We start from the raw sequence: 11,017 nt of genomic DNA, 5'->3' as shown, positions 1-11,017 counted from the left end.
CGGGCACTAACGTACACCTGCTTCATGCAACCGAGGCCGACAGCAGTCTTGAGGCCCGCAAGGGTAGCTTCGTGGTGGTATGAGACGTCACGAGGTAGAGATTGGTCGGTACATCCATCTAGTTAGCTCAGCTCGTGGCTCGGTGGAAACAGCCAAGACTTGTGGGCTTGCCCACGGTTGTCAAGGTTGGGAGGTGAGTCAAGCCTGCACCCCCGTCATGTTTGTTTGGTTTGTTTGCAGGTTTCGAGTCTTGTACCAGGAGCGTTCTACGAGGAGATCCTATGGAGATTTGACAAAAAGGAAGGCTAAAATTAGGGTTTTCAACAAAAACACCAAAAATTAAAACAAGAAAGAGTTGTTTTGCTGAATTTCAATCAATGGGAGTGTGTAGGAGAGTGAATAGCACACGAAAATACTCTTGGAAGCTTGGGAAACACCCTAGCAAGCTTGGATATGGAATTGGAAAGTAAAAATTATAGAAAATACAGCCCAAAATGCCTCATGATGGAGGTGCCTTCTTCTAGAGAGAGAGGGAAGAGTGAGGTGGTGAGTTGTCCACTCTAGGTGGCAGGTATGTGCTTTGTGGAGCAAGCTAGAACAGACACATGGTTGGTTACTCTCTTTGTAAAAAGGGGATAAGGTCTGGGCGCAGTGGACATTGGGTTTTGTCCACTTTGGAACATCATTGTGTGTGAACACCGGACTGGTCTAATTTATAATAAGTAAGCTTTGGTCGCTCAAAACTTAATGAAGTGTGTACACCCTCACTTATAAATTAGTGCTAATTCATAAGGCTAGGTTTATGACCAATGCTTACCACCTATCACATGCCACATAACCATGTCAACAGACGGTTCGCGGGCAGGCGCCCCTTACCGGATCTACACATTGGTCAAGCAAACATGAAAATAGCATGCAATTTCAATTGCAAGCAAGCACATAAAGATGCTATGCAATGCAGCATTGGTATGGACAATCCCCGTTCATGAGACTATACCAAAATAGACGTGCTCCAAGCAAGTACACGAGGTACCAGACCCAATGGAACACCAATTCACCAGGCATTTCTGGGCATATACACAGAGGAACAAGTCCCAATGGAAAGCCACGTCCACAGTATCACATGAGTGGCATCAATCCCCGACATATACAACTGCCATGGACACCAGTCCAATGTACATACATGATGAGAAAGCACGGGTGGACCAATTGGTGACATCCCCTCCCATGGTGACATCCCCTCCCAAAATGAAACATAGAGAGAAAATTGGCCATCCTCATATGCTTCTCTGACAATTTAGTTTAGGTAATAAAATACCTCAAACTCTAGTGATCTGTTTTCATAGTGAAATCAGCCCCAAGAAGGTAATGTTTCCATATAGTAAGTGCATGAATTACAGCCAAGAGCTTTTTCTCATAAATGCCAAGAGATAGCTCTGCATCACGCAATCTACGGCTCTCATAAGCCACAGCATGTCGTCCTTGATTTAGAACAGCTCCTATGCAATTTCCAGATGCATCACATTCCACACTAAAAGGCTTTCGTAAATCCGGAATGATGAACACTAGACTATGAGTAGTTGCATCTTTCTATTTGAGGAATGCATCCCTCTCTACATAAGTCCATTTGAATGTGGCCTTCTTCTTTGTCAAATCATGCAAAGGAGAAGCAATCCATACAAAGTGCCGAATGAACCTATGGTAGTAAGAGCATAATCCAAGAAAACTACGGATCTTATGCACCAAACTCAATTCGGGCCAATTCCGAATTGCATCAATCTTTTCAGGATCCATCCGGCACTCCATCTTTGGACACAATACGCCCAAGATAATGTATCTCTAATAAGAAGAACTCACTCTTCTTTGCATTTATGAAGAGTTTATGCTTACGCAATTCTTCAAAAACAATAGCCAAATGAGCTCTATACTCTTCTTTGGTCTTCGAGAAGACTAGAAAAGACACCTGTAAATTTCCTGTACCCATGGAATATGCGATTCATCATTCTATTGAATATAGCCGGGGCATTCGTAAGACCAAAAGGCATAACAAGATACTCATAAAGCCCAAATGCTCTCCTGAAAGCAATTTTGTGTACATCCTCAAGCACTACACGCACTTGATGATACCCACTCTTGAGATCAATTCGGCTAAAGCATGCCGATCCATCCAACTTGTCAAGAATGTTGTCTATGCGTGGAATCGGAAACCGATTCTTGATGGTAAGCTTATTCAAAGCTCTATAATCCACACGCATACAAAAGAATCCATCCTTCTTTTGAACCAAGAGGACGGGCGAACAATATGGGAAAGAGCTTGGTTGAACCAAACCCTTCTCAAGAAGCTCATTTACCTGCTTCATGATCTCTTTTTGGGATGCACTTACGCGATAGGCTGGCCTATTAGGTGGTGAGCTACCCGGCACAAGATCAATGTGATGATCTTCCGTTCGTACAACAGATGGCAACTCATTTGGTAACTCATCAGCAAAACAATCATTATACTCTTGCAAGAATTTCAACCTATCATTACTAAGAGTGCTTACGTGTACATTATTTTCCTCCACATGATCTCTTACAAAAATCAAGTACGCAAAAACACTCTTTTTCATTACTTTCTTAATTTGTACATGAGATACAAGGGGAATGATATCACCCTCTTTACCAACATCAATTACATGCTCTCAGCCTTTATGCATGAAGGTGATCCTGTTGGTCTTGTAAGCCTTGCACGGATCAATGCGTGTATGCCAAGGCTTTCCAAGCAATACATCATAGCCATTCAAAGGCGCCACAAGAAAATCCTCATGATCCACATAGCCTTGAATGTGTATGCGCAAATTGACAATAATAGACATGACATGCACTTCTCTACCAACAAAGGCAACCCCTACTTCAATTTGAGGATTGTTAGACATCATCTACTTGTTGTTGGCTTCCTGTTTGGTGTCCTATTTTAGCCTCTAGGGCTGACCATGTTAGCTAGAGGGAGTGGTCACCCCTCACATATGTTTTCCTATATTATTCCCCATTTTATGGAGTCTTGGGCTTTTTTCCCTAGTCGTGGAGAACCTTTTTCCCTAGTCAAGTGCCTTCATATGGGCATATATATAGCTGGCTTACCTCCCTCATTCTTTACTGATTGCTTAGCATTATTTGCTGCAGTCTCTCGTATATGAGGCCTTCTCCCCTCTTGCTCGGGACATGTATTCTTGGTTGATGATATTGAGAGCAGGTCCATACCTGTGTTTCCTCTCCATCTCTCTCTCACTCTCTCTCTCTCATGTGTTTCCAGTTTCCCTTCTTCTGCTATGCATTCTATCATGGTATTAGAGTGCCGGTGAAAATCAGTGTTGGCTGCTTCCTCAGGTGGTCAGATCTGCGTTTTTTTTTCTCAGGTTGCTACTGGTCGTTTGCCTCTTCCAGGCGCTTCTCCATTGCAGCCGCATGGTCATCCTCTACAAGTTTTTGACCCCTAAGATACCCCCCTCACCTATCAGTTGCATTGTGTTCACGGCAACAGCACCTAGAGTGCTTCAGAGGGAGATGTGGAGGCCTTTCATTTGGCGATGCCCACCTCAGTGGAGTGTGCTTATGTACAGCATTGGGCAACTCATGGTACGGAGTTCGGGCAGATGGACCCCATCTTTTACTTTTATTTAGATTCTTTACATCTTGCGATGCCGACCTTTTCAGAGGATGCTTTTGTACAGCATTTGGCTACTCTTGGTACAGAGTTGGACTCTATTTCTTTTGAGGGTTCCAGTGAGAAGCAGTTTGCTTCTCCCACGATTGATTATCTCCAGGATTTAATCTTGGTTGGTTTTGAGGTTTTTCATACCTTCTCTAGGCTGGATACACGATTTGATTTTGGTTGGTTTTGAGGTTTTTCATACCTTCTCCAGGCTGGATACATGACATTCTACTTCGGGGAGTGTACTTACACTTGGGTTTGGCACCATTATTTGGAGCAGCACGTCGCTGTCAGAATATGAAGCGGAAATGATAACCAAACTTGGGTAGACAAGAGCAAGTAGACTGTAGAAAATAAACAGCACAAGAAACACAGAGAGATAGGTGTGCAAACTCTTCTCTATACACAAGATCCTGGAAAAACTGAATGAGAAAGTGGTGGGGACTGAGATATACAACCCTGATAGGGCAGTCGGCCAGGAGAAATAGTGCACACGACTGTAGAAAAAGTCCCACGACTGCATAAATGCAGTCGGCCAGCATACAGATGCCCACGACTGATGAAAACCAGTCGGCCAGCAGCCCTGAAGCCCACGACTGATGAAGATCCAGTCGGCCAGCACTGGGGTGCTCCTGGCATCATTTGGCAATCCTCCCACCACTAGGAAAAATGGAAAAAAATAGGGAAAAAATACGGGGAGTGTGGAAAAATGATAAAACACCTCATAAGGGCGGGCACACCCACAACAAAGGCCCCGGTGTATACAAATAGACAGGAGATGACTTCTAACACCCCCTCTCAGCTCCTGGCTGTGAAACCAACCCAAGGGAGCTGGAGTGCTGCCTGAGCGTAGCCTGAGGTAGAGACTTCGTGAAGAGGTCCGCCGCATTGTTCTCCGTCGAACAATAAAGTAGCAAGATGTCACCAGCCAAGATCTTCTCACGTACAAAGTGATATTGTATCTCTATATGCTTGGTCCGGGCATGGAAAACCGGGTTCCGAGCAATAGCTATACAACTCTGGTTATCGCACTGGATGACTGTGGGCTCCCTCTGTGGAAACCCAATCTCGCCTAGCAGCCTCCGCAGCCATACAACCTCATAAGCAGCACCTCAAGCAGCCCGATACTCTGCCTCTGTCGAAGAAAGGGCCATAGTTGGCTGCCTCTTGCTGCTCCAAGAAACTGCTCCTGAGCCGAGGGTAAAACTGTATCCTGAAGTAGATCTCCTCGTGTCTGGATCTCCTCCCCAATCTGAGTCACTCCAACCTTGGAGCTTGACTCCATTCCCTCCTGTGTAAAAGAGTCCCAGATCCTTTGTACTCTGCAGATACCGCAAGATCCGCAATCCTGCGTCCCAATGAGACTTCAATGGCGTCTGCATAAAAGAGCTCAACAGCCCCACGGAGAAGCTCAAGTCCAATCTGTTCAGCAACCAGATCAATGAACCAACCAACTTCCGGTACTGCGAGGCATCAACTGGCTCACAAGGATCTGTAACGGTTAACTTTGTGTTCGGGTCCATCGGCGAAGTAATAGGCTTGCAGTTCTCCATCCCAAAGGCCTCAAGCAACTCATGAACATACCGCTGCTGAGAGACGAAAAACCCCCTCTGGGTCTGCCAGATCTCCAATCCCAAGAAGAAGTGGAGCAAGCCTAAATCGGTTATCTCAAACTCCTTTGACAAGGCAGCCTTCGTCACTCCAATGTGCTCCACATGACCGCCGGTGAGAATGAGATCATCCACATAAAGGATGATAAAAGTGACCATGCTGCGTTCCCGAAAGAGATACAGGTTTGGATCTGCAACCGATCTCTGAAATCCAGTCCGAATAAAGAAGGAATCAATCTTTTGATTCCAAGCCTTGGGAGCCTGCTTAGACTTCCGATCCTGGAACAATAAAGCCTGGAGGCTGCTCAACGTACACCTCCTCCTGCAGGTCACCATAAAGGAATGCAGATTTTACATCCATCTGGTACACGGGCCACCTCTGAGAAGAAGCAAGGGCAAGAACGGTCCGAATCGTGGTCATCCGCGCTCTCGGTGCAAAGGTATCCTCGTAGTCGATGCCTAGCTGCTGAGCGTAACCTTTAGCCACAAGCCTGGCTTTGTGTTTGTCCACCGACCCATCAGACGCGTATTTGGTCTTAAAGACCCATTTGACACCAATGACTGACCGCTTCGACGGCCTCGGTACCAACTCCCAAGTGTTGTTCTTCTCGATGGCATCAAGTTCCACCTGCATGGCTTTCCTCCAAGTATCCTGTGTGAAAGGGCTTCCTTTACGGAAGTGGGCTTTTTATCCCGCATGATACGAGACATCAAAGCATAGTTCACCTGAAGAAGCTCCGCCATGTTGCTTTTATCTCGGACTCGATGTGATCTTCGAGGCCGTTCCTCCGTGGTCCACTCGGAGGGTAGCTCCGTGACACCTGACTCCCGAAGGGTGTCTAACAACCACCTAGGTACTCGAACAGATCGTGGAGCCTCCTGTGGGTCGCGGGGGCTCAACTCCAGCTGCGGGCTCAACCTCCTGTGATGACTGAGGTGGATCAACTGGAGTAGTAGACGGGGAATCACCATCAGACTCCTCTGGATCTCCAAGAAGTGGCGGCTCCTCGATAGTGGATGTTGGAACATGCTCGTCAAAGACCACATCCCGGCTGACAACAATATCGTTCCTCTCTGGATCATACGACCTGTATCCCTTGGAAAGAGAGTTATACCCCAGAAATACCAGCTTGCGGGACTTGGAGTCAAGCTTCCCCCTCTGCTTCTTCGGAATATGTACATACGCGTCACTCCCAAAGACACGGAAGTGCGAGACATCGGGTTTCCTACCAAAATATGTCTCAAATGGAGTCATATGGGGTACAAAAGTCGTCGGAGAGCGGTTAATGGTATGGACAGCCGTTGCCACAGCCTCACCCCAAAGTGGACGAGGAAGATCACGATGCTCCAGCATGGTCCTCGCCATCTCTACCACAGTCTTGTTCTTACGTTCAACAACTCCATTCTCCGAAGGCGATCCGGTATTGGCCAATTCCCTCTTGATGCCATGATCTGCACAAAATCGGAAAAATACAGTCGAGGAGAATTCACCTCCTTTGTCAGCCCTGAGAGTCTTGACCTGAAATCCAGACTCTTTCTCCACCATCACGTGCCAATCCTTGAACCGAGCAAAAGCCTGGTCCTTCTGGGAAAGAAAGTAGACCCACGTGAATCTGGTACAATCATCAACAAGCAGCATGAAGTAGAGAGATCCTCCCAAGGATGGTATCTGCTGTGGTCCACACAAGTCAGTGTGAATCAACTCCAATGGTTTCGAAGCCCGCCTGGAAGCCTGCTTCGAAAAGGATTCCCTGTGCTGCTTACCACGTATGCAAGAACTGCAGCGTCCTTGCCTATTACCAACATCTGGCAAGCCAACCACCATCTGGTCCCAGAAGGCGCGCCGCAAAGCATCCACATTTAAGTGGCCAAAACAAAAGTGCCACAAATCTCGGACCTGAGAGCCTGTCAATGAGGAGAGTACAGAGAGCTTGTAGATGCCATTCTCCACACCGCCTTCCCAAACAACTTTGCCTGTCTCACGGTCCCTTAGAGCAACTGAATGCTCCTCAAATTCCACCCGAAAGCTAGTCTTGCATACCTCATGCACTGACAGAAGATGAAAACCCAGCGCAGGGACATAAAGAACACGGGAAGCATGCTTGCCCCCCTTGTCGTCGGGAATAATCTCCATCCGGCCCTCACTATGTATCGGAATAGTGGAGTTATCACCAATAAAGATACGACCTGACTACCGTTTCAGATCCAGAAAGAAGTCACGGGATGGAGTCATGTGCCTGGAAGCACCACTGTCGAGAATCCATTCCCGGAAGCCAACTGCCTCCTCGCTCGAAGATGATGAAGCATCGGAGTCCACCATCTCCAAGTGCACAAATGCCGAAGTCTTCGCAGGAGCTGAGGCTGAGGAATCAGCACTCTTCCTTGTCCGCTTAGGGCACTTCCTCCAGTAGTGGCCTTTCTCGCCACAATCATTACAAGATCTTTCGGCCTTCAGCTTCTCTCGTTCTGGATCAGGCTTCTTCTCAGAAGACTTCTCCAGTGAAGCATTCCCTTTGCCCTTGTTGGTATTACGGCCTTTCGACCGTTGGCCAGTTAAGGCCTCCGAACCTCCGCTGTGAGGAGGGTTCGTGAAACGTTCCTCCTGGTCCAAGACCATTGGCACAAGCTCCTCTCAAGTAATGGTGATGAGCCTGCCACTTGTGATCAAGGAGGAATAGAAAGTAGAATACTGACCAGGCAAGTGGGAAAGTAACGTGATGGCCATATCTTCGGATGATATCTCTTTCCCAGCTTGAAGGACTTCCTGCTGAAGGGCCTGCAGCTTGTTGATGTGTTCCTGCATCGTCGAAGACTTTGCAGGGTTCATAACCCGCATCTGCACTTCCAAGGATATCCGTTTCATGGGTGACACCCTGTTATACAAAGATGCCAAGTGCTCCCGTATGCCTCTCACCAGCGTCATGTGCTTCACATGGTTGATCACTTGAGGTGTGCAATTGAGGAAAATAAACGACCGGACCCTGGCGTTGACACGATCCCACATGTGTGCCTGTGCCTCTCGGTCCTTCCTCGTCGATAATAACTCCCCTTCCTCAGCTTCCGGCCGTGGCACCCCTATGATAATAAAATCAGCAAGGTCATATGACTCCAGAACCGACTCCATCATGACCTTCCAGATGCCGTAATTGGACCTGTCCAACTGACGATCCACTGGGAACGTGGGGAGAGTCGGAATCTTCACGTGGTTCTCAGCCATCTCTAATAAATCTGCCATCGCGGAGAGTAACCTGAAAGGGTGGGTCGGTGGGAAAAAAAAATCTGAAAAATTGCAAGTGGCTGTCCAGCACTTTTGCCCGCCTTCCTCTTGCACCTCCTCTTCCCGTTCAGCCCGAAACAGTCCACCAATCAGCAACCTGTTGCTCCCCCTCTTGCTCAGAAAAACGCCCAAGATCTCCTAGAGCCTAGGGCTCTGATACCATGTCAGAATATGCAGCGGAAATGATAACCAAACTTGGGTAGACAAGAGCAAGTAGACTGCAGAAAATAAACAACACAAGAAACACAGAGAGATAGGTGTGTAAACTCTTCTCTATACACAAGATCTCGGAAAAACTGAATGAGAAAGTGGTGGGGCCTGAGGGGCTATATATACATCCCTGATAGGACAGTCGGCCAGCAGAAATAGTGCACACGACTGTAGAAAAAGTCCCACGACTGCATAAACGCAGTCGACCAGCATACAGATGCCCATGACTGATGAAAACTAGTCGGCCAGCAGCCCTAAAGCCCACGACTGATGAAGATCCAGTCGGCCAGCACTGGGGTGCTCCTGGCATCATCTGGCAGCCCTCCCACCACTAGGAAAAATGGGAAAAAATAGGAAAAAAATACGGGGAGTGTGGAAAAATGATAAAACACCTCATAAGGGCGGGCAAACCCACAACAAAGGCCCTGGTGTATACAAATAGACAGGAGATGACTTCTAACAGTCGCAACCTCCATGGTTGTTTTCTTCCAGAGGAGCGGTGTACCTGGCAGCTTGTTCTGTAGCTTTTGTAGCTGAGTTGCTGAAGAGATTGCTTGTGGAGCTTTCTTGGTACCTGTTTCTGCAGTCTTTCATCTTTGATCGAGGACGGTATCTCTGGCTTCTTGGAGTTCACTCAACATCCGCCGGTGCTAAGAGAGGGTGTTAGACATCATCTCCTTGTTGATCGCTTCCTGTTTGGTGTCCTATTTTAGCCTCTAGGACTAACCATGTTAGCTAGAGGGGCTGGTCACCCCTCATATGTTTTCCCATATTATTCCCCATTTTATGGAGTCTTGGGCCTTTTTCCCTAGTCATGGAGGACCTTTTTCCCTAGTCAGCTGCCTTCATATGGGCATATATATAGCCGGCTTGCCTCCCTCATTCTTTACTGATTGCTTAGCATTATTTGCTGCAGTCCCTCGCATACGAGGCCTTCTCCCCTCTTGCTCGAGACATGTATTCTTGGTTGATGATATTGAGAGCAGGTCCATACCTGTGTTTCCTCTCCATCTCTCTATCTCACTCTCTCTCTATGTGTTTCCAATTTCCCTTCTTCCACTGCGCATTCTATCAAGGATCCATGTCCTCCACTTCAATACCCAAAGCAACTGCCATCTATGTAGATATGAAGTTCTCAGTTGCACAATCATCAAACATGAACAAAGCAGGTCGATCCTTAAGCTGTCCCCAAGCTTTACATACAACCCTGTCTTTGCTATCATGTGAAGTGTTGCCCTGCACGTCCGGAACCATATATACATTGGGCTTTGATGCATTTGCATTATCACGCTTCTTCTTGTTTGGACATGCATTTTCAATATGCTCGGTGCTACCACAAGTAAAGCATTTTCCCTCACTCATATATTGCTTTTTTTGCTCCCCGGAGTGAGACCATAGTCTCTCACTTTGAAGGGACGCTTCTTGGTAGAGTTATTTTCAACCTTTGGACCATTTTTATCTTGGTTTTGGTCCTTTTTAGGTGGCCGTCCATTATTTTGCAAGTTTGGACAGCCCTCTCTTTGCCTTGAAATGAGGGTTTAGCCTTGTTGGATTGACTCAATTTGAGTTCCAATTGCTCAGTGGCAGTGGCGACTGCGATTAGTTGGTGTAAGATGTGACCAGGATACATTTGTAGTCCCGCTTTGTGCACGGGTTGCAATCCCAATTGAAACCTTCTCTTCCTTTTCGCTTCAGTGACATGCATAAATGGAGACATCTCCAAAAGCATTTTCCAAAACTTTTGTACATATGCATTCACTATTTCCCCCTCATTTTGCTTCACCCAATCGCACTTCATTGTTATCTCATTCAATGCATTGGGAGGCACGAATTGGACATAGAATCTCTCCTTGAACTCTTCCCATGATCTAACAAGATTCGAGCTTCTCCGTGAGCCATAAATGGACAGTAGTGCCTTTCATGAACATACTTACATGCGAGATATGGATTTCTAAGTGAAATCCTCATCAATGAAAGCAATATCAAACTGGGCAATAAAAGCAAGTGCCTTTGATGCATCATATTTCCCATGATATGCTCCGGCTTTGAAGTCACGAGACTTCGATGCATGTGCCTGCATCTCAACATGTTTTCCCCCATGTTTGTTCATTGGGACAGCCCCTCTGACTAGCATCATTTTAGGAGCAAAAGGTGATGCATAAGGCATAGATACATGTGCCCTATAAGCATAAGGCATGGCTGGCTCCTGAACATGCATTGGTGCATTTT

The sequence above is a fragment of the Cibotium barometz genome, chromosome 50 (assembly GCF_041138505.1).
Source record: "Cibotium barometz isolate CiBa-2024 chromosome 50, ASM4113850v1, whole genome shotgun sequence".
Taxonomy (NCBI): domain Eukaryota; kingdom Viridiplantae; phylum Streptophyta; class Polypodiopsida; order Cyatheales; family Cibotiaceae; genus Cibotium; species Cibotium barometz.
This window is presented reverse-complemented; position numbering follows the sequence as displayed.